The sequence below is a fragment of the Martes martes genome (genome assembly GCF_963455335.1).
Source record: "Martes martes genome assembly, chromosome: 3".
NCBI lineage: Eukaryota > Metazoa > Chordata > Mammalia > Carnivora > Mustelidae > Martes > Martes martes.
In genome coordinates this window covers 120002005-120029977 of record NC_137890.1, presented here as the reverse complement: position 1 = coordinate 120029977, position 27973 = coordinate 120002005, and the positions used below count along the sequence as shown (strand labels likewise).

Here is a 27973-nt window from a genome sequence, read left to right as displayed (position 1 = left end):
GGGGTTTTAATTAAGTAATATGCAACAAAGAAGTGAGATAGGTATGTCAATGAAAGGCCTTAGGAAAGGATTAGGCAATTGGGATGGACAGTCAATTCATTAAAAATACTTTTCAAAATGAACAAACTGATTTGACTTTCTGGGTGAGCTATTAGCAAGTTCTTTTGAGTTTTTTTTTTTTTTTTTTCTTTTGAGTTCTTAAAACATTTTCTTTACTCTGTGTTTAACAACAAATGTGGGCCAATTGCTGTGAGTTAATTGAAAAGGATTGTTTTCTAGTTGCCAAGAAACGGTGCTTTCTTACATTATGCAGGCCATTATGTGCACAGATCAAGCTTCCTGATTTTTCTTTGAGGGTTTAAGAATATAGGCTGCCGTGATTTAGTTGTCCCTTGAGGAAAGGAGCACAAATCAAGAAGGCTTTCAGGGATGTTGTTCCGTTTCAATTGACCAGGTAAGATTTGGATTTGAAAGTGCTACCTTCTTCCTAATGCTTCACTTTCCCTAAATCATTTAAATGCTTTTGTGTTGAGTGAATAAGTGGATCTAAAATGATGATTTTTTGATACTTGGGATAGTTTCATGTAAAATTATGCTGATTTCCTTCCAGCTGAATTTCTGAGAAAAAAAAAAAAGAAGTAGAGATAATAATAGTCAGATGTGAGACTGGCTCTTGAGTTGGTTTCTTCTTGATTTCAGAGTAGTAAATCCACGTAAACCAAGAAGTTGTTGGTGTGTTTAGGGTTGAAGTATTAAAATCATTGCTATGGCAGCGAATATCATTATTTCTGTTTGGAGAAAAGATTTCAAATCTTGTTTAAGTTTGTTTCAACTGAGAAATGGGCTTTATATTTGTTAACTTAAAAGGAAGGCTTGTTGATTTTATTTAAAACTAGGTTACTTGTTTATTAAAACCACATATATTTTCATTATCTCTTTTCTGTTAGCTATTTTCTTCACAATTTTGTCTTAAAGATGAAGATAAAATTAGAGTCCTTGTATTTAATGCTACTACTAATAGGTTTGAGGCAAACAAAAAAGTAACCCTTCTTCCTGAGGAAGGAAAATCACATTTCTTGATTCAAAGTCACTTGCTCCCAGGCTTACCAATATAGTGCTCATAGTGGGTACTAATGTGGGACAAGTGCTGGAAAAGGGCTCCGGGAATTGAGTTTCTTGGGTCAAATCATCCCCCCATTCTTGAGGAATTCACACTTTTATAGAATTAGGTTGAACTCTGCAATCCCATGAACTTAAACTTAAAACTTCACAGAGTTCATGTGGACTATACATTGAAAACAAGTTGATTGGTGCATTTGCAAAATTGAGTGCTGTTATTAATCCTTTCTTTCATCTCTTCCATCGTTCTGGGTTTTCTGGGAATATATTTCCTTTAAAAGAAGATCATCAAAATGGATACAAGTCAGGTCAAATATTTGTTGTCTCATTAAGTAAGTTTCCATTTGTTCAGAGTTTGAAGACACTGGAGTATAAATGCGACCTGTGTAATATGAACCTAGTTGATGCTGGAAAGAAATCATTGCAGCATGCCTTTACCTGGTAATATGATTTGGGTTTTCCACAAGTAAACCAATACTCTGGCAATGAAACTATTATGTAGAATAATGTCGATGAAGTGATCCTTAAATATGACATGCCATCCATCCGCTTATTGTTAACTTGCCAAAACGGAGTCTCCTTTCTTGAATTCCTATACATTTTTAATTAACGAAAATAAAAAGTCACAGTATTATCAGCTATCACAAATTTTCATTACACTCTATTTTTTAATTTATATAGTAGTGAAATTGAAGCAGCCCTTTAAATAAATGCATGGTTAGCAGTTACGTATACTTGGTGTGATTTATTATCATTTTTTGTCGGAACTGCATTTGTTTTCAGGCAAGATGTAATTAAACAATTCTGTTCTAGTTTACATTCCTTTATTGGCCTTGTCAAATAGTGTTCTGTGCCCTGAAAACATACTTTTGATATTATTGGTATCATGATGCTTAAAAATCTGTACTGGTAAAGTTTCTGCTCAGTCTTTTTTGCAATTATTAAAGCAAGGTGACAGGTGAATATGTGGGATAGGTGGAGTGGAGCAAAAGTCTGACTGATAGAGTATTTGATAGGCAGATTTCTTCCCACATCTAGCACACCATTTGTCAGTATAAGAGAGTGATTTTGATATTAATAAAGTAACTGTAAAGAAAACATTTAACGGTATAACAAAAAATCTTGACTATATTTCTGAATGGTATTTTTTAAATTAAGCAAATATTAACTGGTGCTGATTTACTTCCCTGTGGATGAAGAGTTCTGCCAAAAAAAAAAAAAAATGATGTTTATCTAGGTTGGGATGGAAATCAGTCTATAAAGTTTTGTTCAATTGAACAAAATTGAGAAGACACTGAATTCAGTGGTAGTTTGTACCTCACAGTGACTGAAACACCACAAAATGATGGGCATTTAAAGACATTTACTGATCAGTGAATCTAATGGCTTTGAAACTTTATTTTGTGGTCCTAGAGATTCCCAAAAGCATTGGGTGAAGGTGTGAGGGTGGGGAGAATGGCTAGCTGAAGGCGTAGGGGAAATAAACTGTATTAGCAACCAGCCATGTTCTTCCAGTTAGTCCATTAGAATATAAACAGCCTGAGACTATTTGACATAGTTCATGACAGTCAAGATACACTGTATTTCCAGTATTACTCTGATGTGTAACTCAAGAAACCTAGTTAAGTGTAAGATTGATTTACACATCTCATTTATAGTGAACTCAAGAGGTTTTTGGCAGTCATTTCTTCTACCACAAGCACTTAGCTTTTCTTTCATGTTCTAGAACTCTTTCAGGGATCTTTATTAATCAGCTTATCAATTTTTAACACCATTTTTTAAAAAATGTTTTGAAAACTGGTATTATTTATTTCATGGTACTACTGTTAAATATCATTTCAAGAATTCCTAAGCACATTGTGCTTTGATTACTAATTTTCCCATACACTTTGATATGAAATTTGCCTAACTTTAGAAATTCAGAACAATATATAAAGTAGTGAATTGCTTTCTTATTCTTTTCTTACCTAAAAATGGTCTCTTTATAATATTAGAAAGTTGTTTTCAAAATGGAGAAGACACATCAAAATATTTTAGTAATTTTAATTGTCCCATTGTTTATACATAGTCAGCACCAAACTTCACCTTGCTCCGATAAGGCACTAGAAATATTTCTTTCTTTTGTCCTTAAAGTTTTTGTTAAAACTGAGATTTTTAACTCCTCAACTGTAATGATCTGATTTTTAACAACTCTTACAAGTTCCTTTTTTTTTGCTTTGAAATATTTCTAAAACCTGAGAATGCTGCCTCTCTTTTCCTTCCTTCTGAGCCGTTCTTAATTTGGCAATATCTGAAGATATTTTTTGGTCTCTGCAACAAAGGGGGTGAGGTACTCAGCATCTGGTGGATAGAGGACAAGGATGCTGCTAAACATCCTACAATGCACAGGACACTCCCTGCATCAAAGAAATATGGGTTCCAAATGTCAATAATGCTGATATTGAGAAACCCTACTTTTGGCCTCACCTACTGTATTGTGGCTAAACGCATGATTACAGGTTAGAATTTTTGTTTTCAGAACATCCTGAAATCCCATGTGTCTTCTTCATGCCTTTCATTTATCATCTTGGCCTATAGAATGACACCTAATTTTTAATTGAACTTTCTGAACTCTGCCTGTGTAAAGCCTAGGAATCATGATCTGACTGGATTGTCCACTTTTCTTTTCCTTAATTATTACCAGTACCAAAATGACAATGATCACATTATCTTTAAGCCCATGTTCTATCCACAATACTAAACAGTGCTATGTTTTTATGACTTGTAAAGTAATTCCCTCATTCCTTCTACTCATGGATAAGGAAGGATTCATTAAGGCAAGATAATAATATCTTCTAATTGCTCTGTTCCTGGTTTTTTGTCCAAAGTCACTCTTCAGCAAATATCCATTCATTCTATAGATATTTATTGAGCACCTATCATGTTCCAGAAACAGTTTTACGTTGGACATTCAGTAGCGAATAAGATATAAACCCTACTTTTGTAGTGATTATGTTACAGTGGATCAGGAGATCTCAAATCCCCTTTTCCTTCAACTATCTTTGATTTTGGTCTATTCTATATTATAGAACAAAACAACAGCAGCAGAATCAAGTGCATTATAAATGGTTGCAAAAGTTTGTTCATACTTTTTTTTTTTTTTTTTTTTTTTGCATGTAAACCCTCTGTTCCTTGGAAACTGCAAAGAACCTTTTCATTAATTTCTGAACTTCACTTGCTGGCAAAATGTCTCTATTTTTAACTTGCTTGGTGTACATTCCAGAGAACACTGACTTTGAAGTAAATTTTGAATGAAGGAAAATAGAATATTTGATGAGTTGAAATACTGTTAATGAGACTAGTCAATCTGGCCTTTAGGGGAAAAAGACATAAAAGTAAAGATGAAAAATTGTGAGAGGAAAGAAGCCAGTCACGCCGAAGTTTATTTTATTTGCTATGCCAAGAAAAATGGTTAAAGGAAAGAAAAGAAAAGAAGAAGGAAAAACAGAAGAAAAGAAAAAGAGCAGTAACGTACCTTTCTAGTGTAAGTGTGACTTGGAATAATTTTTTTCTTTTGGTGAATCCTTTAGAATTCCTTACCTGTTTTATAGTTTATTCCTCAGTGGTCATTGATGAGATTATTGGTTTCTTCTTTAGATAGGGAATGAGAAGCATAAATGAAGCAATGTAATACAATGTTAATATTCTGATTTCAGTATTTCTTTTGATTTTACTTTATAGTTTCTTTCTCTCCTTAATGCTTATTTGTGCAATGTATGTGCAAAATTATTTTCTTAGGATATGCAGGACTTAAAATAATTATATTAATATGTGAAAGTGTGAGGAAAAGGATTTGATGCTCTTAAATTCTCAGACTTTGTAAACTTATCAGTTTTTAAGTAATCATTTATTTTATTAAGGTTTTTACTGGGGTGCCTGGGTGGCTCAGTCCTTTAAGTGTCTGACTCTTGATTTTGGCTCAGATCATGATTCCAGGGTCCTCAGATCCCCCCAGAGTTCAGAGGGAAGTCTGCTTGAGGATTCTTTCTCTCTCCCTCTGCTACTCCCCCTGCCCACACTCTCTCTTTCTCTCTCTCAAATAAATAAATCTTTAAAAAATTATGTTTATCAAAAGCTGTGATTTCTCTTTCCTCTTCTCTTTCATTTAAATATAAATTGAGATCTTACCCAACTAAGGAGTTATTTGTGTAAGAAATTCTGAAGAAACAATGCAGATGTGGCTACAAAAAGTGTTTTTAAATTATGTAAGTGTATTTTTTGGAGTTTATTGAAAAATGAGAGAAATTCTAATACTATGGCTTATAACTGGTTTTCTAGCAATGAATTTGAAGAAAAAATTGTATTTTATCTTAAAAATCTTAGTGGTACTGACAGATGGCAGTGAGATTGCCTTTGTTGCGTGAACAAAACAAAGAGGAAACTTTTCTTCTTTGTTCAAGGACATGCTTTGCCATCTATCAGTGGTATGACGAAAGCAATTTACTTAGTCTCCAAAAACCTAGATTGCCTCAACTGTGAATTGAATAAAAATACTTATCTCATAGTATCATTATGGAAACTAAATGAGATAACACAGTTTAGTACTTGTCACAGAGCAACTACATAGCAGTAAGCGGTCCCCTTTATCACTTCAGTGAGTCCTAGACTATCCTAATTCATTTCATAGAAAAGATTATAAAGGAAATTTAAATACCATCTAGCGTGCTACCCATCTGATGCTTGTTTATATAATATTCCCCTGGTCACTTGCCTATGCTTTCATAATGCTAATATAAATAAGTGTTACTTCTGGGGCACCTGGGTGGCTCAGTGGGTTAAAGACTCTGCCTTCAGCTCGGGTCATGATCCCAGGGTCCTGGGATAGAGCCCCGCATCAGGCTTTCTGCTCCGCGGGGAGCCTGCTTCCTCCTCTCTCTCTCTGCCTATGTGGGAGCTCTGTCTGTCAAATAAATAAATAAGATCTTGGGTGCTTGGGTGGCTCAGTGGGTTAAGCCGCTGCCTTCAGCTCAGGTCATGATCTCAGGGTCCTGGGATCGAGTCCTGCATCAGGCTCTCTGCTCGGCAGGGAGCCTGTTTCCCTCTCTCTCTCTCTCTGCCTGCCTCTCTGTCTACTTGTGATCTCTGTCTGTCAAATAAATAAAATCTTTAAAAAAAAATAAATGAATAAATAAATAAATAAAATCTTAAAAAAAAGTGTTACTTCTGACAGCAGTAAGCAGTTATAAATGTAATGTTGAAACATATGAAATAGCCACTTTTTATAAGTCAAACAATTAAATAGTGGCAAATTTCATATGATTCTTTATATATCTATTTCATATAAAATACAAATATAAATAATACAAAAAACTTATTTCCCAAGAAATAATTTTTATGATAAAAGTCTGCCATAATTTGATAATGCTAGAATGTAAATACAGCTCCATTAGCTGTTAAAAAATTATAAAAACACTATTAAAAAATAGTATAATCAGTAAGAGCCTTGAACAGGGGTCAACAAACTAATCTGTGGGCCATATCCAGCATGCTATATGTTTTTGCACATCTCTTGCAGTAAGAACTGTCTTAACACTTTTAAACATTGATAAAAATCAAAAGTAGGATAATATTTAGTGACTCATGAAAATTATATGAAATTCAAATTTCAGTGACCATAAATACAATTTTGGGGGAGGGGTGGGGAATAAACCACGGTCACTCATTTACATATTGTCTTAGGCTGCTCTTGTTCTGCAAAGACAGAGTTGAATTGTTGCAACGGCTTTTAAGGCTTGTAAAGCCTAAAATATTTATTTATTACCTGGCCCTTTATAGAAAAGATTTGATGACCCCTGTCCCAGAGTCAAACTGCCTATATTTGCATATGAATGTCACCTTTGTAAGCCTTAGTTTACACAGTTTAAAATAGGCACACTAATAGTATTTTACCCCATAGGATAATTATGAGTGCATGGTACATCACTCTATAAATGTTATATAAATATTAATATTCTCCCAGGTGCACTATAAATGGGAATAACAACTTATAGAAACTTGAAAAGCACAGATGGGTGATAATCGCTGCACCACCATATCATGACCTAAGGGTAGTCCTCCACATTCTGTAGATGTTCATGTTAGAAAGTAACCACTTACTCATATAAATGATTTTAATATTTACATCCCACTCATACCACATGGACCATTTCAAGTTAAAAATATTTAAGTTTCTAAATTTGCAAGTGCTAAGCTGCAAAATAGAGACTGTTTTCTCCCTGGGACAATGAACATCTGCTGAAACAATTTGTCCAACAGAGCCATTTGCCTCTGCTGGCTTTTTTTCTTTTTTTTTTTTTTAGAAATGGAAAAAAAGATCATTGTTTAACTTCAACTCTTCTCATCTCCTAAACCAAGAAACAGTTTCTCTTGGGACTAGATATTTCTAAGATTTGGAAAAGGAGCCTCGGCTTTTTATTTACTTTTTACTATTTTCAAGTAAGGGTAAGTAGAATTTTACTTAGAGGGCCATTTTCTTTTTTCCTTCTTATTTAAATATTGTTTGAAAGACCACCGGTTTTCTAAATGATTTAAGACTTCTGAAGTGAATTGTGCTCTACAGCCCTTTCTGAGAGAGATTTGGAGGTGGGGTAATGTTTATCCCTCAGCAGAGAAAGGGTCAAGTTTTAAATTAGAAAGACTTTAAAGAAGTAGCTCAGATCTATTACTTTTTGTATACAAAGTCAGAAGGATCTGTAGGGAAGATGATCCAAAATCTTGGAAGTAAAATAAAATGCTCCCAAAGCTAAAATCCAATAGCATCCTAGAGAGAATGGATGGTTTTAGTAGAACTGCTGATAAACTTCAAGTCTAAGACTTATCAGTCAGGTTACCTCTCCAGCTTTTCTACAGCGGTTTCCCCAGGGAACGATGAAGAGAGGACACTTCAAACAGTCAGCTTTATAATGCACTGTACTTAAGAAGTCAGTGAATAATAACTATTAGAGTTCTCTGGATAAACCAGCTTGAATTAAAGGTGCTTCTTTTGTTTCCTTACTTTAAAGTAGAACTTCTCTAGTCCATGGGGATTACACCAAGAGCAATGAGTCATATCTGAAATGAGGAAGGGAAAGTGTTGTCAAATTTCATGTTGATTCATAAGAATATGCATGAAGGGTTGTTCATGTATTTCAGTGGGGCAGGGAGACACAAGGGAAGACCAGAGAATCAAATGTTTGAGGAGGGAAGAGTTTCTATTTGCTGTGAAAGATTGAAGAACCTTGCTGTTTTCAAATAGAATGGATTCTATCATATATAAATTATTCCTGATTTTTTTGTTTTCTGATTACTATTTTTGCTTATAATATAGTCAAGTATGAGGGAGGGAGGGAGGGAGAGAGAGGAAGAAAGAAAGAAAGAAAGAAAGAAAGAAAGAAAGAAAGAAAGAAAGACTGTTCAGCTACAAGTCAAAAATATTTTGCCACCTGCTATGTATTTTGCCAGCCAGTTAAAATCTTTAGCATTCTTTGGTACAAAGCCTTAAGATGCTTGTGGGGTGGAGGGAAATTTTCCTCCACTGGAATCTTTTGGATGATAGTCAAATACTTCTGTAATTTCCTTCACCATTTTTAGCTACTGTTGGCATCATTTATTTCAAGTATGCCTCTGGAATGTCAAGAAGATGCCAGATATTATTTTGAATGTTGTATTTTAATATAATATGAAGCTAAAGTTGTTCCTAGAGACTTCAGAAATAAATGTAGGGTGCTTCTTTCTTATCTTTTAGCAAAATGGAAAACTTTAATTAAAGACCAAGTAGAATTTTTGTCCATCTCCTAACTGTGAAAGTAGATTAGAAAGGAGGTTTATCCTTTGGCCACAGGCAGTAACAGATTTACCTGTCGGGAGTGGGGGAAGGAATTGAATTGAAGGAAAACCAGAAGCTAGACTTACCACTTAAGTTATCAAATGGTCAAAATACTTGGTCCAAAGCCAATGATTTCAGTCGAGTTGTTTTGTCTTGGATATGAGCATTTGAGTCCTCCTCATATAAACCTTTCAGAATAATGATTCTAGCAATACTCTGAAATAAACATTCTATAGTTATTTCCCTAGCTGAATAAGTCTATAATTAGAAAGCCTATCATTGCTAGTCAAATTCCTTGAAACAAGCATATGAGGTTGGTTTTCCTGGCACCAATAGGGAAAGAATGATAGAGCCGGGAGAGACTTCATGAGATCATCTAATCCATACTAAAATCATTCAAATACATGGGTCTTTAGTTAAAGTTTTCCCAGGGATTTGTTACACCAGCAACAAGAGTATAACTAGGCCTCTAACAATAAAAGAGGCTTGCTTGCCTTTTTGATCAAGAATCATTGCAATATCAAACAAAGGATAAATTCTTTTCTTAAGAAGCTTATGACTAACTCAGGTCTCTACAAGCATTCCAGGAACAAGATTCTTTTTGGTTACCAAGATCATAAGTGTGATTTTGGCCCAGAGGCTTAAAAACCAAAGCACATATGCTGTGTCTCACTTATTCTGTAGGCCATTTCTCTTTTTCATTCCTATGCATTCATTCCTGTGATTTCCCCTCTCCCCCCCTTATTATATTGAGAAGTAATTACAAGTATTTTTAGCTGGCTTACCTGAATTAATCTCTTATCAGGTTAACTTATTTGAACTAACACCACAAAAAACAATTAACAAAAAAAAAACTCTTTCCTGTTCCATACTTTTCAGCTCCTATCCCATTATTTTTAGCTTTATATCCTTGGGCAATTTGTTTAAGTTCTCTGGGCCTCAGTTTCTTCTTTGGTATTAAACAAGAACATGAATCTAGATTACTGAAAGAGTCTCTTTTAGCTCTAATACTCTATAATGCAATCTATCATAAAGCAAAATTGTGACCTTTAGCATGAAGAAAGACAGTAGGAGGGAAACATGTTAGGAATTTTTTTCTCATTTCTCCCACTCCACAAATGCTGCAAATGGAGAAGTCAGTAACTCAGAACTTTAGTAGGTATATTGATTTGGGTGAAGTTTCACCCAAAGTTTATGTATTTAAAGCTGAAGGGGAGAGAAATTCTAAGCTATGATCTTTTATTTCCCCAATTTTGACCAGTTTTAAGACTTGAAACCTGTTCTATTTTAAAATAGAATACTGAATAACATATCCTGTGTTAGTTTCTTAGGAAATAACAGCTAACTGAAGTTAATAGATAACATTAGTATTGACTTCTTTCTTCTAATTTTAATAAAATATAACTTTTTATTTTCCCCATATTTTTGTGGTAAATTGTGTTTATTGTGTGTAAATATTTTTTTCTAACAGTACTTTGTTAAAATCCTCCCCCCCCCCGCCCCCCTGCCCAAATTTCAAAATACATTCCAGGAAGAAAATACTGCTAAAAATTGACTTTTAATTATTTCCTTCCATACATACAAATGGAATCTTTTTCTCTTAGAGCTCAAATTTTATCAATGGCTTTGATTGTAAGGAAAAGAAGAGAATATTTTATTGATAAACCTCCTACTGCTATTTTTGAGATTTCCTCAAATGGCAGACAGAACTATGGCCATGAGAAAACTATTGGAAAGTTCTGATAATAATAAAATACCCAATTTTGGTTAGACAGTGTAATTAACAGACTGGAAAAAGGAGCTAATATAAAAGAACTAGTAATGTTTCATTTCCTGAATTTTTGTCTATAAACACTTTGTCCACTTCCCATTTTATGAAGCTATTGCAGAAATTTCCTGCCCTCACAAATCTTAGAAATAGTTTTACTTAAAAGTTGTATGTGGAAAGCTTACTACATTTATACTAATGTAGACTCGGTTTCATGTGAATGACCTAGGAGCCCATCTTTTCTATTAGATGATGCTAGGAATCAGCCTTAGTGACACATCACATCTCTCAAAGGTAACACTTTGTTTTAACTGTTATCTACTTAGCAAGTCAAGCTGATAAATTTTAGGTTAGCTCAGTAACACCACTGAACATTTATTAACTATTGCAAATAATTGTACACGGACAGATAATGGCTCCAAGAATAGGTGGTAACCAATTACAGTGCTCATGTTTGTATTTTTCTATCACTGCTGAAAAATAAATGAAAAATTTTCTACAGAATCTATAAAACCTGATTATGCAAAGTTAGAATTGTATTCATATTACAGAACCAATATAATATAATTATATACCTTTTGTGGGTAGAATATACAAATTCAGAGGACAGTCCAAAACAACGTCTGTGGCTTTCAACTTTAAAAACCCCTCAATCTTCCAGTTTGTTTTCATGGTATAGTCTATTAGCTCTTATTTGAAAATTAAGAATATACTTCAGATTATATTGAACTCAGTAGGAAGAGAAAATCTATTTTTCATTAGAATTCCAGTGGTAACAACAGTAAGAGCCAGTAACTTGGTAAATACAATAAAGTCTCTGTGGAAATCATGAATGAAGAACATATTTTTAACAAGATTAACCATGATGATAATTTCCAAGTACATTATTTATTTTCTAAATTGTCCTGCTTCAAGAAAGCCTCTCTGGAAAATAATTCAAGCAATAAGAATTTAAAATATTAAGACATAAGACATTCAATATATTTTCTTCAAACTATATTTCACTGACTTAGTATATATTCCAAGTAAGAAGGCATTAGTTTTACACTTGGAATTAAGACATTTTCATTGGTTCAAAAGTCCCAATTAAGAAAAACCTATACCTTGCTGAAGTACTAAGAAGAGTTATAAGATTGAAAATTGTCCAGTATTATTTTCTCCTCCAGACAACAGTATTTTGTGTGTTTCAACACTCAGCTCCTACAGCTAATTGGCATATGATACAAATAGGTCTCTTAATTCTTTGAACCATTGGATGTGTATCCAATGTAACTTACATTCGCAAATAGAGAAATACTTTCAGTTTTGCATCGAAATGAAGGATGAGGAAATTTAGAAGTTAGATTTCTGAAAAGACAATTTAAAAGATTCTCATTTAGATATTTACCCATGTGTTAGCTCCTTGGTAGCCCTAGTCATCCAGTTTCTCAGAGTTGCCTTGTCCTGTAATAGTTGATTGGAAATGGCCCCACCTTTACCCTTACCTAGTGTCTCACATATAATTTTCTTGTTTCCCCTGCTGCCACTCCCACCTCCCAACCCACTTCCCAGTAGATGTGGTGAAGATCAGGGGGTACATTCTCCCTACTTTACTTCTTGTTCTCAGTTCCTACTATTGCTAAAGTATGTCTTTTACATCCTTCCTCTTCTAACTATCCTCTAAAAAAAACAAAAAAAGATTTATTAAATTAAGAGAAAGAGAGAAAACACGTAAGCCTGGGACTGGGAGAGGGTAGAGGGAGAGAGAGAATCTTAAGCAGACTCCCCACGGAGCACGTTGCCCAACATGAGGCTCAATCCCATGACTCCAAGATCATGACCTGAGCCAAAATCAAGAGTTGGATGCCTAACCAACTGAGTCACCCTGGCATCCCCTGGCCATCCTCTTCTATCCATTCTGCACAGACCCAAATGTAAACACATGTGTTTTTATACCAGGAAGTGAGGTTAAAGTTTTGGGTTGTATCTTAAGATACAAAGACATAATTGCACAGCAAATAACATTACATTGAACAGGAGACCTCCCTGTTCACTGGCAGTACTCACCACTAGCCAATACTTTTGCTCAGGACCTAGCTTCTGATGACTTCCTGGGCCATCTTCCCTACTTGCTGTTATCCCTCACTGCTTTTCCTGGTCTTCAAACATTTGATTCATCCATTTTTTGCTGAAGCAAAACATTCTTCTTACTTTATTATGCAGGCACCATTTTCTTTGTCTAATTTTAAGCTCATTTTAGACAAGCTCCAAATGCAGAGACAATGATGACTTACCAAGATGTTTTTGCTTAACAAAGCAGTTTTTCCATGAGGAATTGTCACCTGCTTTTGAGCTACCTGCCCACCCAACCACACACAGGTTTTATAGCACATTCTACATTTTGAAGGCTATTCAGCCAGCAGAGAATTAAGTTTTGAAGAGCCTTAGAAAAAAACCTGGGAGTTATTCCCATATTCTTCCTATTCCCTCCTGACCATATCTAAATCCCAAAACTTATTGATTCTATTTAAAATACCTCTCTTCCTTCTGCTGCTACCCTAACTCAAACCAGCATTATTTTTCCTTTTTACCAGGTTAGTATAATAGCTTCCTAACCTATTGTTGGGAGGAAATATTATCCTCTATCAATTGAGGTCCATGTGATTGGGGGCCTATGAATTAATTGATAATAGATTAACAGGAGAGGAATTTATTTTCACATGCATGTGGGAGCATCCCATAAGAAGTGATTCCCTTCTTACAAGGAGTAAGAGTTTTTTACTCTTACAACTCTACAAGGAGTAAGAGTTTCTCTACCAGCTCAACAAAGGAGGGTGAGTTTAGGGCTTCAAAAGTTGGAAGGTTCTGATGAGACTTGCTTACACAATTTTTTGGAATGTCCCAGTGTCCAAGGCCAGTTGTCTGGCCTCCCTGACTCAAGACTTCCCTAGAGAGGGGGGTTGTGGTAACTGACTCTCATAAAGCCCTGCTTTAGTCATAGAAGAGTAGTGCAGATAATATTTCTTTCTGCAGATGTTTTCAGTTTGAAATAATCTTCATACCATCTTGGTGGGTTTTTGGTCCCTACACCATGCCCCTACATTCAGTCTTGTTTCTGCAAATCTGTTCTCCACATTGCAGTCAGAATGATATTTCTAATACACCTGATCATGACACTCCCTTTCTTCAAAACCCTTCAGTGGCTTTTCAATGTCAAGGATTATGATTTATAATCCTAGATTTACCACTTGCCTACTAAAGCTTAAAGAACAAAGGAATAAAATTGTCTAAGTCTAGCCTATGTGGCCAGAGTTTATTTACATGGTAGGAAAGGTAAAGCAAGGTGGGTAAATGATATACAAAAATATTAATCTTTAGTGCCATCCCACATTTGGAATCTATGTTTCTCAGATTTTATTTCTAAAACCAGTGCTTTAGGCAGTGTGCCAGGCACCAAATCTTTTTCTCTTCCCTTCAGTTTTAATTAACATTTCATTCCTTTAGGGCCTTACTGAAATGCTTGGCTAAGTAAGTTCATAAGCTTATTCTTATGAGTGTTAATAAGTTAATGTACTATGCATTTCCACATACAGTGTTTCTATTTTAATAAGTTCCTTCATGACTTATTCCACAAGATGACCTATAAAAGGCATTTCAGATCCTGAAGCAATAAGCTGGGGGAGAAAACTTGAGCAAATGGACTTTTGAGCACCTCTTAACTCCAGGTTCTTGCTCGGCCTATGAACAGAAGGGGCCCTGAAGGGAAGAATTCTATTGCCTTTGTATGATCTGCACCTCGCAGGCATGGGTTTCCTGCTACTCTGTGTGACCCTACTGTGTAGCACAACTTAAGGTGATATTTTGCTATATAGCTACGCTTCATACTTATGTTGTTGGGTTGGTTTTTTTTTTTTTTTTGCTTTATTTGAATCTAATTTACATGCCATAAAATTCACTCAATTGAAGTGTACGGTTGAGTAATTTTTAGCTATTCTTCATTGTGTAACCATTAACACTATCTAATTTTCAAGCATTCTCATCATCCCAAAACAAACCCTGTACATCAATGGTCATTTCCCATTCCCATTCCCACTGCCGCAATATAGTATAAGGTAATACATAATCTATTCTCTGGCCTTATGGATTTGTGTATTCTGGATTTTTCATATACATGGATCATACACTATGTGACCTTTTGTGACCGGCTTCTTTCCCCTAGCATCATGTTTTCAAGATTTATGCATGTTGTAGTATGAACCTTGTAGTACTTCATTCTTTTTAATTTCTGACTAGTATTCCATTATGTGGATATACCACCGCTGTTTACCATTTCATCAGTTGATGCACATTTGGGGTAGTTCTCCTTTTTGTCTATCATGAATAATGCTGCTATGAATATAGGCACACAAGTTTTTGCGTGGATATATGTTTTTGGTTTTCTTGGGTTTATATCTTGCTATGGAATTGCTGGGTCATATAGTAATTCTATGCTTAGCATTTTAGGGAACTGCCAAACTGTTTCAAAAGTGGCTATACCAGTTTATATACCCATCAGTAAGTATTAGGATACCAATTTCTCCACATCTTCACCAACACTTGTTATTGCCATACTAGTAGCTGTGAAGTAGTCTCTCATTATGGGTTTGATTCTTCTTTCCCTAATAACTAATGCTGTTGATCACCTTTTTTTGTGGTTATTGTATAACTTCTTTGGAGAAATATCTATTCATAAGAAATATCTATTCTTTGCCCATTTTTAATTGTGTTACTTGTCTTCAGTTGCAAGAGTTTTTTATATATTTTATATATAAGTTTTTTGTAAGATATATTATTTATAAATATTTTCTCCCATTCTACTGGTTGTTTATTTATTTGTTGGCTTCTTTTGAAGCACAAAATTTCTTAAGTTTGAGGAAGTCCAATTTGCTTGTTTTGAAATTGTATCCAAGATAATATTGCCTAACCCAAGGTGACAAAGGTTTACTTTTATGTTTTCTTCTAAGAGTTTTATAATTTTAGATTTTAACTGTAGGTCTAGGACCCATTTTGAGTTAATTTTTTGCAGGTGCTGTACAGTAGGTATCTAACCTTATTCTTTTTCATGTAGCTATCCAGTTATCCTCGCAGCATTTGTTGAAATTACATATGCTTTTATTTTTTATTTATTTTTTTAAAAAGATATTTATTTATTTATTTATTTATTTGAGAGAGAGAGAGAGATCACAAGTAGGCAGAGCAGCAGGCGGGGTGAGGGGGGAGAGGGGGAGCAGGCTCCCTGCTGAGCAGAGTGCCCGATGTGGGGCTCAATCCCAGGGCCCTGAGATCATGACCTGAGCTGAAGTCCAAGGCTTAACCCACTGAGCCACACTGGCGCCCCTACATATACTTTTAAACCATACCTAGGAGGCTTTTTTTTTTTTTTAAGATTTTATTTATTTATTTGACAGATAGAGATCACAAGTAGGCAGAGAGGCAGGCAGAGAGAGAGGAGGAAGCAGGCTCCCTGCGGAGCAGAGGACCCGATGTGGGGCTCGATCCCAGGACCCTGGGATCATGACCTGAACTGAAGGCAGAAGCTTTAACCCACTGAGCCACCCAGGCGCCCCACCTAGGAGGCTTTTAAGTTAGCAGTTATATTAGCTATCTGTTACTGGGTATCTAGTAAGCAAATTCAACCCTGAGAAGCTCCAGGTACCAGTATTGGTTTTATAGATTTGTACACACTGTACATCTCTTCTTCCTTCTGAATAATTTGTGATTTTGTTCTGTTGAATATTTCAGGTGCCTAGATTTATTTCTTTCCCAAAGTAACTATATCATACACTGTATTTAAGGTTAGAGTGAGCGAGAACTGTTATGAGTAATTAAACTTGACCTACAGAGAGCTATCAGTTATCCATTCATTTCCTCAAGAAAAATTTATTGAGTACCTACTATACTCTGTGCCTTGGACATAATGCTGGGAATATAGAGTAATGAACAAAACATAGTCCTTGTTCTCAAGGAACATATTTTAGGGAGAAGAAGCCAAAAAATAACAAAGGTATACAGGTAGTATATAACTTGTGAACTGTTGATACATGTTTAGGAGAATATTAAATTAAAAGCATTTAAAAAATTAAATGTATAAGCAGAGAAAGGGAAAGAGTGATACCTAAAGAGGTTGCTAGTATATAAAGAGTAGTCAAAAGTCTCTTTGATTAAAACAACTTTTAGTCAGAACCTGGAAGGTTGCAAGGAGCTATCTATGCAGATTACAAAGCAAGAGTGTTCCACTCAGTGGGAATAGCAAGTGCGAGTGACCTGAGGGGGAACATGCTTGGCTGAGCTCAAATTCTCCCTGTCCCTCTGTATTTCTAGTGTAAACAGCATTATTTCTGTACATACCCCACTTTCACCATACTTTCTTTTCTAAAAATAATTTGCCACCATGGACTGTACATTATACCATACCTAAAAAGATTCAGTTTGGATAATGTTTCAAAATTAGATAAATTTAAGAGCAAGGCAAAAACAAAAAAGGAAACAAAACATTTTCCTACATTACATATTGCAGCCTGCTGAAGCATACTTCTGATGTTGCAACTTCGTTTCAATTCACAAACTTAACTGAATGCCTGTGATGTTTCCCAAATCATAATTTGTTGGCCCATATTTGTGGTTCAGAGCTTTCACTAGGGACCTGACAATGGTTCAAGCAGTTGAACATAGTTAGTCAGGCTTTAGAAATTTATGATAACATGTTTGCATTCTGACAATCCAGAATGTAATGAATGCCACTGGGATGACTCAGGTCAAAGGAGCTATATGTTGAGGAATCTGTATGGCTTATGAACAGCCCACCTTGAGCGTCATCGTCTGTGACACACTGGGTGTGTATCATGGATCAGTCCATCACTTATGCCACGCATATAACTAGGGTAATTCAATGACTCATTGGAGTTAATGTTAGAAAATCAGTTGTTGTTGCCTATATATTATGTTCCCACTAAATATCAATATCCAAAGAAGATATGTTTGCCATGAAAATTTCAATGCATTTTATAGCCATTAGTTTTCTTAAAAAGTCATCACTTTTCAGGAGTAATGTCCTGAAAATCAATGCCCCAACCTTACTCTATTCCTCCTTGCCCATTTTTGTGATCTCCATTTCAGATTACCTGAGGCAGTTTGCAAATCTTAAATAGACTGAATATATGAAAGCAAGATGCTTTAATACCTTCAATATTTAAACTTGAAATATTCTAGAAGGCTCTAAATTAAATTAAAAAGCAATCATGGCATGTCCTTTTGTCTTTCATAAAGTATATTTAATTCCTACCCACTGCCTAAGGTAAAATAATCCTTCTTGTCCCTGAACTCACATTAAAACCTTTTTCTCTTGCCTAGCATTTCTTATGTCTCATTTTGCATGTTATATCATACATAATACATCCCTAGACTGCCATCACCTAGGAGCATATCCTAGGGTTGTAGAGAATTCTTAATAAATATTTACTAATGTGTTATTAGTTATTATGACTTAGAAGTATTAGGAATATAAATATTCAGAATGATCCCATGGTATTCAACTTTGTTTCTATTTTGTTTTTTTTAACCTTGTTTGTTTAGTTTGTGTGGTTTTGGTTTAAAAAAAAAAACTAGGAGAGGAAGAGTGGGAAGAAAAGTTTAAAGTGTATTATTTCTTTAGGGATATTTTTTCTTTGGTTTTACCTGCCCTGTGGTCAGAAATAGATTACAACATTAAAAAAAATTATATTGAGTTCTAAAGGCTATTTCTTTTAAATGTGGCTGGAATGATGGTCCTTAAAGGGTGTCACCAGATTAAACCTGTCAGGTAAGGAAGGTGGAGCTGTGTGGGAAAGAGGCTTTGTTTAATCAGGTTGTATAAAGTTTTGCTGAGACATGTTGGGAAAAGAAATCCAAGGTAATGTGGACTTAGCATGAAATCACAGATTGAAGTGCACCTTAAAAAAGTTAGGGCTCTTTTTCCATCCTCTTGGAAATTCATATACCATAAAATTAACTCTAATATTTACATACAGTCCCTTCCCTAATATTTGTGGGATTTGAAAAAGAGTATAAGTAGAAGCCCGTGTACAACATACTAAGTTATAAATTGTGGTGAGTATCTATAAGTAAAGTGTGTTCTATCCTCTCACCTTAAAAAATAGACTTTAGGCAAAGTTCAAATTTAAAATGGTTTGAAACCTTGGAGTTTCATGTTTAAAAGTAGAAATTCTGGGAGAGTCGGCTTGAATGCCTGCAGCCCAGCCTCCCTTCTTTTCCCATTCTCAGCTCCATCCCACAACATGAGAGGTCTGAAGACAAGGCAAGAGATCTCAAAATTATGCTCATGGCCAGATCAGCCCACATATCCATATCTGATCTGTTACAAACAGTTGCTGGTTGGGCATCTCTCAAGCCTTGGGGTGTTTCATATAAATGGAACAATGGAAACAGTCCTGGGGTTAGAAGCTGAAGCAGGCTCATGTCCATTTGGGTGGGAAATTCTGGGATACTGAGTAACAGAGAAGGCATAGAAGGAGGCATGTCTCTAGTTCTGGATGGGCACAATCCTTCAGTTCCTGAATTCTGAAGTCTTGTGCAAAGATCTGTAGTTAGAAGTTGTGCAGAGAGATTCTCTGAAGTCCCAGGTCCAGAGAACAGAAGCCCCTCTTGCTTGTGTGTGTGTGTGTGTGTGTGTGTGTGTGTGTGTATAGATGTGTGTGCTAACCACTGTTGCCTATATATTTTTTAAAGATATAGAAAATTTAACATATAATCATGTATCCATTATCTAAGGGAGAGGTGTAACCCTATGGATGATCTAAAAGGATGAGCAATATATCACATTTGTCACTGGGTGCACTGCAGTGATTAGTAAACTGTGGATATCGATGTACTTCAAATAAATCATTCCAATTAGAAATTAATGAGATTGTAGTCCCTCTCAAAAGGGCCTGGAAAGCTGTCAAGTTTCCTTTATCTATGTACTGAAGGATCAACTTCATTTCACTCCTTACAACATTGCTCTGCACTGTGGGAAAATGAAGAACATTATCTCCTGCTGAGCAGAGCCTAGCAGGGGACTGACAGGGGGAATGCCTCCTTCATTTAGGTGTTTTCTACCCTCACTGGTGTTCTAACATCTCTTTCCTTGAATGCCCTCGTTCTTCTGTGCATTTTGGAAGTTTTCCTTAAAACTTTATAACACTTTAACCTATGAGATGCCAATTATCTTTGGCAATGAGAAAGTTGAAGCTTAATCTTTAGCCCTTTGAACAAAAAGTATTGAAGCGCTAACTATATTTACTTTTGTGATACAGTGATATTTGAAAGGAGATAATCAAGAAAATGTAGCATAGAAATAAGACAAAATTACTTTTTATGTGGGATTGTGGCTTTCAATTTTTTAAAAGGGTATTTTCCAGCTGGCGTCTGTATTTTGGAAGTAGAGAAGTCAAAGACTTGAGTGTAGGTTGTAGGAGAAGCCATCAAAAAATGCAAGATGCACTTAAGTATTTCTTAGTAAAATGAATCAGGTGTTTGAGCAGATACTACAAATACATGTATGTGAACTAGTCAGGTTTTAGACTACATTTAATAGTCTTGGATAACTTGAAGTGGTAAATTTAATTTGTTGTGACCTCATTTGCCGGAATCTGTGATGAGTCAAGATAGTTTACTGATATTTTAAGTGATTCACACCCTGGATCATGATCATTGTAACTGTTTGTAGGTTTCCTTATTACTCAACCATGTTCTCCAACATTTTTTTACTTTCTGAAGAAGAAAGTGGGTAATTGGCATATGTCAACAAACAAAGGAAACAAGAAGGAGTTCCAGGTCCTTGGGGATAAGAACATCTCATTCACTCACCACCCTGTTTCTAGAACATAGAATCCAGAATGGCCCATAGCAGTGTCCTCAGTAACTTTTTGTTGGCTGACAAAAGAATAAATGAATTAATGGAAGTAATTTATATCAAGCCCAGGGATTCGTGTTTTGTATATTGTACGGCATTAAATCTACTGCTACAGGCAAATAAAATGTGAATAAATGAGGTTATACAACCTACAGGAGATAACACAGCTTGTGAAATGATGGACTCATCAACCAGCAGCTGACATTTTATTATTTCTATTCCCTCATAATATTTGTATATATCACAAATTCAAATATTGTTAGCTTTAATACATACAGAGATATGGTAGGTAGTATATAGTTAGTAGCCTCCTTTCAAGATTACCAGCATAGTTTGAAACAAAGAAGTCAGTCATCTATGACCGAAAATGGTCAAAATCTGCACCAAGTGACCCTGGATCCTCTGCTTCAGTGAGAAACAGAATTCCCAGGCTGACTTCTGACCTCTCCCTGGTAACAATCAGCAACAGGGACCTGTCATGGCCACACAGAGCAGAAAGAACAAAGTGTTACCTGTTCTCCAGAATCTTTCTTTCCAATTTGCTCTGACTTCCTGGACTCTGGGCCTTGGTTACCTAGAACGATGGCCTTTGCCAGCTGTGCTTGGCCTTACCTGCCTTCCCTGGACTCCAGCCTAAAATAGAACAACTTTATGCCCCTCCCAACCTTGTGCCTACCTCCCATGGCCTTCCTGAAGCTCTCAAACTATGGTATCTGCCAAAATCTACCTGGCTAGTTAGACTCCTCTGTGTGTTCTCTTGGCTTGCATAACCTCATAACCACCTAAGTACTGAACTGCAGAAAACCTTAGGAGTCCTAAAAAATAATTAGAAAATAAATTAGCTCTTATTCTAAATGGTCTTCTCTGTTATTGTATTATAATACTTATGTGGGTCTTCCCTCTGTTTGGGTAGGCCTGAGAGATGAACCTTCAAGAAGCCTATCAGGTGACCATCTTCTTTTATCTACAGGTATCTGATGTTTGCAAAAGGACTAGTGTGTGTACGTGTGTGCATGTGTAATGTATATCGGATCAACTTTGCATTGTTTTGCTAAGGTGTTGTTAAATGTTAGTTTGAACTGATACCAAATGGTCTTGTAAAAAACAAAATGAAATCTGAACTGTAGTACTGATGAAAACCAAACACACATCAGATACTGTTCCTGCTATTAGCAACAAGCATCTTTACATGGGATGAGATAGTGATGGCCACAGTTTAAGGAGCACAGTTTTTTGTTTTTTGTTTTAAGTCACCTTTGTAATGTCTTTAAAGACCTCTTTTACTTGTCAAGGACAGAGGCAGAGAGGGAGAAAATATTAACAGGCTTTCCCTAACAAGAACTCTTGAGCTAATGTTATCTAGACTGTCTCACTGTAATAGGATGCATACTTGAAAAAAATCCATTCTTAAATGTGAATTGTATTAATCACTGAAACTATGTCAAAGTTCTATGGGAAAGATAAAATATTTTCTAGTTTTTAACCTGTGAGACTGAGCATCAGGCAGATACAATCAGAAGTTGTTCAACTAATTTGTTTTAAACACTCGTTATTAAATACTTGGTTAAAATTTTGCTTACCAAGACTCAGTTTGGAATAGTAGAAAATGTTAATTTCAGAATGTCTTAGATTCAGGGCACCTGGGTGGCTCAGTGGGTTAAGCATCTGCCTTTGGCTCAGGTCATGATCACTGGGTCCTGGGACTGAGCCCCATGTTGGGCTCCCTCCCTGTGTGGAGTCTGCTTCTCCCTCTCCCCCGTCCCCACCCCCAACTTGTACTCTCTCTCTCAAATAGATAAATAAAATATTAAAAAAAATTTTTAAAAAAGGGGGCACCTGGGTGTCTCAGTGAGTTAAGCCTCCTGACCTTCGGTTCAGGTCATGATCTCAGGGTCCTGATATTGAACCCCGCATCAGGCTCTCTGCTCAGTGGGGAGCCTGCTTCCCTCTCTCTCTGCCTGCCTCTCTGCCTACTTGTGATCTCTCTCTGTCAAATAAATAAATAAAATCTTTTAAAAAAATTAAAAAAAAAAGACTGTCTTGGATACTACTTGCATATTGTAGCCAGATTGGTTTACATAAAAAAAAACATTGTTTTAGAACACATCACAGCTAAAATGGCATTTGGGAGTCTTGTGAATTCAGGTGAAGGCAGTAGTATGGCTTTTAAAATGAGCAGGGCACTGGGAACAAGAATGATAGTTGACTTCTGGTTCTAGCTTTGCCAATAATTAGTTTGGTGAGCTTGGGCAGGTCATTTGACTTCCTTTGGCCTTAAGTGTTTTTCACTGTAAAGGAGGAGCTGGGCTCTGATTCCTAAGGTTAATTAAAACTATGAAATCATGTGATTTTTATCCTAGAAGTTTCTATCAAAATACACATTGCTTTTTTACTTATTTCTGGGCCCATCTTAAAAGTATTACTGGATCTTATCCAGTCACAGCTTTGGCAAACAGTACAGCTACAGAAAAGCTACTTGCATTACTTGATTTTATTTTTTAACGTTCAAACAATACCTGGCAAATAAAGAAATGTTCTTGAATTGTGACTGGCACAATGATACATGGCTAGCTGCACAGAAAATTAAAGTGAACTATACATATGGTCAGGGTGCAGATTGTAGGTAAGGACTAATCTGCAATTACCTGCATTTGTGAACCAGACCAATGTTGTAAATTGTGGGTGTGGGATATATGCCAAAAGCCCAAATGTATAACACAGTTTCTTTATGCATATTTTCAGTTTTGTTATTTTAGCACAGTTTCCACTCTCCTTCTCATTGGCTTTTCCACTAGAATGCACACATACTCAGCAATTTTTTCTAGCCCTCCCCTTCCTAGTCTTCTATTGCATTTACCACCATGGTCTACCCTTTATTCCTACACTCTTTCATTTCTGTGGCATTACTCAACGTTGTACATTGGCTTTCACTCTTCTCTCCACACATTAAATTTAGGTGTAATATGAGATATATTCCCAGACCCTCTACTCTTCTGTATTGCGTCTTGCTCCTTTAGAGTTTTCTTAACTAATTGTCACTAATGTGTGGACAGCTCCAAAATTAACATCTTTTTTTTTTATCACTTTTGTACAGTTTAAAACTAACTGCCCACTGACTATATTCTCATTCATTCATTCACTAGACAGAGTACATACAATGAGAGGACCATTTTAGGGCCATTGGAGTATTTGAGAAATCATTTTTTAAATATATCCTTTCTAGGAAGATGTGTTATGTGATATGCCTCAATACTTATTGGATTTTTTTTTAAATTTTTAAAAGATTTTATTTATTTGACAGAGAGAGATCACAAGCAGGCAGAGAGGTAGGCAGAGAGAGAGGGAAGCAGGGTCCCTGCTGAGCAGAGAGCCCGATGTGGGGCTCGATCCCAGGACCCTGAGATCATGACCAGAGCTGAAGGCAGAGGCTTTAACCCACTGAGCCACCCAGGCACCCCATGGATATTTTTAAAGGGATTCTCGATTTTTTATAGGACTAAATTAGAAGACCTATTTTTAAGGAGTTAATGACTTATGTTTTTGATGATTTAGAAATTACTTAGGGAAAAAAGAATTTTAATAAGTGGTTTTTAGATTGTATTAATTTTCAACTCAATCTTACTTTTGCCTGAAAAATCAAAGATACAGATATAGTGCCATTATATGAAACACGTCTGTAGTCAGATTACTCGCTTTTCTCTTCTTTTCTTGTCTAGCACTCTGAACCACCTTCCATGCCTGCTGCCCAAATCAGCTCTCCCCATCTCTGTTTATATCATCTTTTGTCACTCAACCTTAAAGCAGAGAAAACATGGCTTTTCCCTTTCCCTCTTGCCTGGACTCCTGTATCCTGTCAGGTAGTATGTGGATTCTTGCTATTCACCCTATTTTTCAAAAGCACCCCTCTACATTCCCTCTGCCCCTCTGAAAGTGAGAACACTTGCAACTGCCATGTGGCAAGGGTCGTGAGTTCAGTCTCAATTCCTGAGTTCCTTCCAAGTCCCCCTTGACCCCGCCAGCTGAATCCTTGTGAAGTGTTTATACCATACTGTCCTATCATCAGTAGCTCTCCAGCGACTACAGCGTGACCTCTCCAATGACCTTCGCATTCAAGACTACCACAACTACCTGATCTTTTCAAGAAAAGTTAAACTGCTGTTTTAAAAGGAAGAGGGGTTGTTTAGAACTGAGAAATTTAATGTAAGGGGAGTTATGATTCTTAGCACTGTTTTTATGTTTGTTTAATCTCCTATCTGCAGGTCTATCAGGAGATAATCTCCGTAAACAGAAATAAGAATCAACAACTGTGGAAATAGATTTTTAGAACAAATACACTGACAAAAGGAATAATAAAAGCAGAAAGTAGAGGGATTTGGCTTCCTGCTTGAGTGAACCTGGGGCCTCCTAGACATACTAGGATAATTTGGGAGCTTAAAGATGTAATAATTTAAATGAGAGCATTTAGTATCAAGGTCCAACTAGAAGTGAAGCAAGAATTTAATGCATTTGTGTGTTAAGGCCTATGATAAAGACTAATGGGTTAAGATAAGAGAACTTCAATTATTCTAAATATTTGATATTGTTCTTCAAATTAGAATAAAATACACATTTTAAGAAGGAATTGTTCTAATCACAATCCTTTCTGAATTTATGCAATTTTCTTTAAATATAAAGCAAAAGTACTGCTTCGTGAGATTTGCTGAAAGATGAAAATACATGAAGATGAAGATCATCAAACTACAATACCCTTATATGTAGTAGAACTGGAAACAAAGCGAAATGCAGTTTAGAATGAATGAGTGATCTGGAGTCAGACAGCTCAGGTTCAAATTCTGGTTATACTCTTATTCTGAGTATTGGGAGGCAAGTTGCTTAATCTTTCTATGTTTCAGTTTCTTTAATTATAAAATATGAATAAAATATGAACTATAAAATATGAATTATAACATTACTTGCCTCATAGGGTTGTACAAAGGAATAAGTGATAATAATGTAAAGCACTTTAAAAAGGTACCAATTACATTTTTGAGTACTTATTAACGACCCTGCAAAGTATGACACATATTTTATAGATGATGAAACTGAACCACAGAGAGACTGATACCTGCTGAAAGTAACACTGCTACCAAGCCCTACAGCCTTAGCAAGTCCAAGATCTTCACTCTATCTCCAGACTGCCTCCTTGCTTTTGTATTGGTGGAGCTATGATAATGGATACTGGCCCTGTCTTCAAGGTAACACTTTAAATAGAAAAACAAGAAGTGAATGGACAATTCTGCAAAGGTGATCTGGAAACGTGGTTTAAAATGATGCTTAACTGAGCCTGGAAGGGCTGGGGATGACTTTCATAGAAGTTTACTGGCTAAACCAGGTCTTGAGGTATGGGCAGGAATTAGATCAGGGCTTGGGTGTGGTGGAGAGTGTCCTAAGCAAAGGAAATAGCAGGCAAAAGAGTGGAGAGGATGCAAATGATATAGAATGTTCCATATTTACAAGAGGTCAGCTAGACAGGAGTGTAGAACCCAGGCTAGAACAGGGGCCTGATTTTAAGGGAACAAAGTTGAAGCAGTTCTCTTCTACTAGCCATGAAAATACAAGAAAAGGCAGCACAAATGCTTGTACACAATGATGTACACACTGGCCCCAATCAGTACCCTTAGGTGTACAAGCTGATACTCATTAACTGCCAGGCATAGGACAAAATCCTCTTAAATATAATGTATGCCCCATGCCTGGGGAGGTCAGATGTGCCTATAGGTAGTGTATACTTTTAAGGAAAATCACCTCATTAACAATTGAGAGAAATCACCCCTACTTACTTCTTCCAGGTATTCTTTCTTAAGGAAACTTACGTATGTTAGAATTATATGTTCAATTTCCTCTATTTCTAATGGGAAATCATCTCCCCAACATCCTGTTTAAAAAATAACATTTTTAGTGTTTTAATCTAACCATTTTCATGGCAGTAGATCATCTGTAGGTTACATTCAATGCTCTATGGGTAAGTACAGAGAAATATTGGTTTAACGGCCTCCTTACACCCTATTCCTAAAAATTGATCTCAAGATAATAGGGAGTTTAATAGTGTAAGCTTATTACTTAAAACCACTTATTAAGAAGTAATTAAAATATAAGCTAGTTGAGGAAATTTCAGCACAGGAAAATTTAGCACAGTATCTTCCTTATGCTGAAAGACAACTTTGTCCTTCTCATGCCTCCCTGGATAGGTTCTGGAAAAGTTATTTGTATGGGCCACCATGTTGAGAAACCACATATCTTAACAAGGTTAGTATCAGTGACAGTGGAACTTCTTACAATGTAGCCTTTAATAATTCAATTTAACCAATAAGTATAAGGAAATGCCAGATACTGCGTTAAGCACTAGGATTACTTTGAGTAAGATATAGCTCTGTCTTTAAATAACTCATTTTATGTGTATTAAAATATAAAGTTTCCATGATGTAATATGATAAGTACTAATTTAGAAGTATGGATCATATCCATATCAGACCTGAGAATCAAGAGGGAACATCCCCAGACCTGGAAAAAAAATTAACCAATTTGGTAATTTATTTTTTTTTTGCTAGAACCTGGATGTAGGAGGGTTGAATCATTTTATATAGGTCAGAAAAACATCTGATTAGCACTAACTTGTCTAGTGTTCATAATTCAAATGAATGATAATGTTACTGGAATTGCTCCTTTCCTTATCTTTGAGAACACCCGGTCTCCGTTGTAAGTGTTCTAAAAATGCAAATTATGTAAAATGTACCTGCTTAACTAGAATTATTTCCCTATATTATGTAATATATCATAAAATATTTTTAAAGTCAAGTCACTACTTAAAGGTGATAGTATTTCTAAGAACATTTAATGTGGTTATCACAATTTATATAAATTAAGATACTTTTGAGACTCTGAAAGCTATGAAAAATATTTCTCTAAAACTGAAGCAAATTTTTATCTAGAACCAGAGAAGTTTTAATGTGAATCCGTGAACTATTTGTCACTGTAATTTGAATTCTTTATTATGTATAATTTATTATGGATAAATCACAATTTTTAATCTGAACAGTCTTCACATTAAAATAATTTAAAGGAATGTCCTTTGTCTAGCCTGTGTTAGAACTCACATTTCCCAAATTTACATGGAGAGTTTCAGGTTCAGTATTTTCTCAGCTTTTCCATCTGAAGGTAACATCAAATTCCACAGTCAGCCATATTGTTACTGTTGCTTCTTTAACTCATTGCATTCTTTCCTAACATCCTCAATCCCAATAATCACATGGCAGTGACACTGATTTTATAAATATAGTAAATTAGAGATTTTATAGTA

At 35.7% G+C, this 27973-nt stretch overlaps 1 protein-coding gene across 1 annotated transcript in view; it reads left to right on the top strand.

Annotated features, from left to right (window-relative positions):
- Positions 1-323: 323 nt before the first annotated feature.
- ITPRID2 (ITPR interacting domain containing 2) overlaps positions 324-27973 on the top strand; it is an 88055-nt gene continuing 60405 nt past the window's right edge. Inside the window, exons 1-2 of the mRNA XM_080798169.1 lie at positions 324-454; positions 25710-25871. The gene's annotated coding sequence lies outside the window, so the exon portion shown is untranslated. The remainder of the gene's footprint in view (positions 455-25709; positions 25872-27973) is intronic.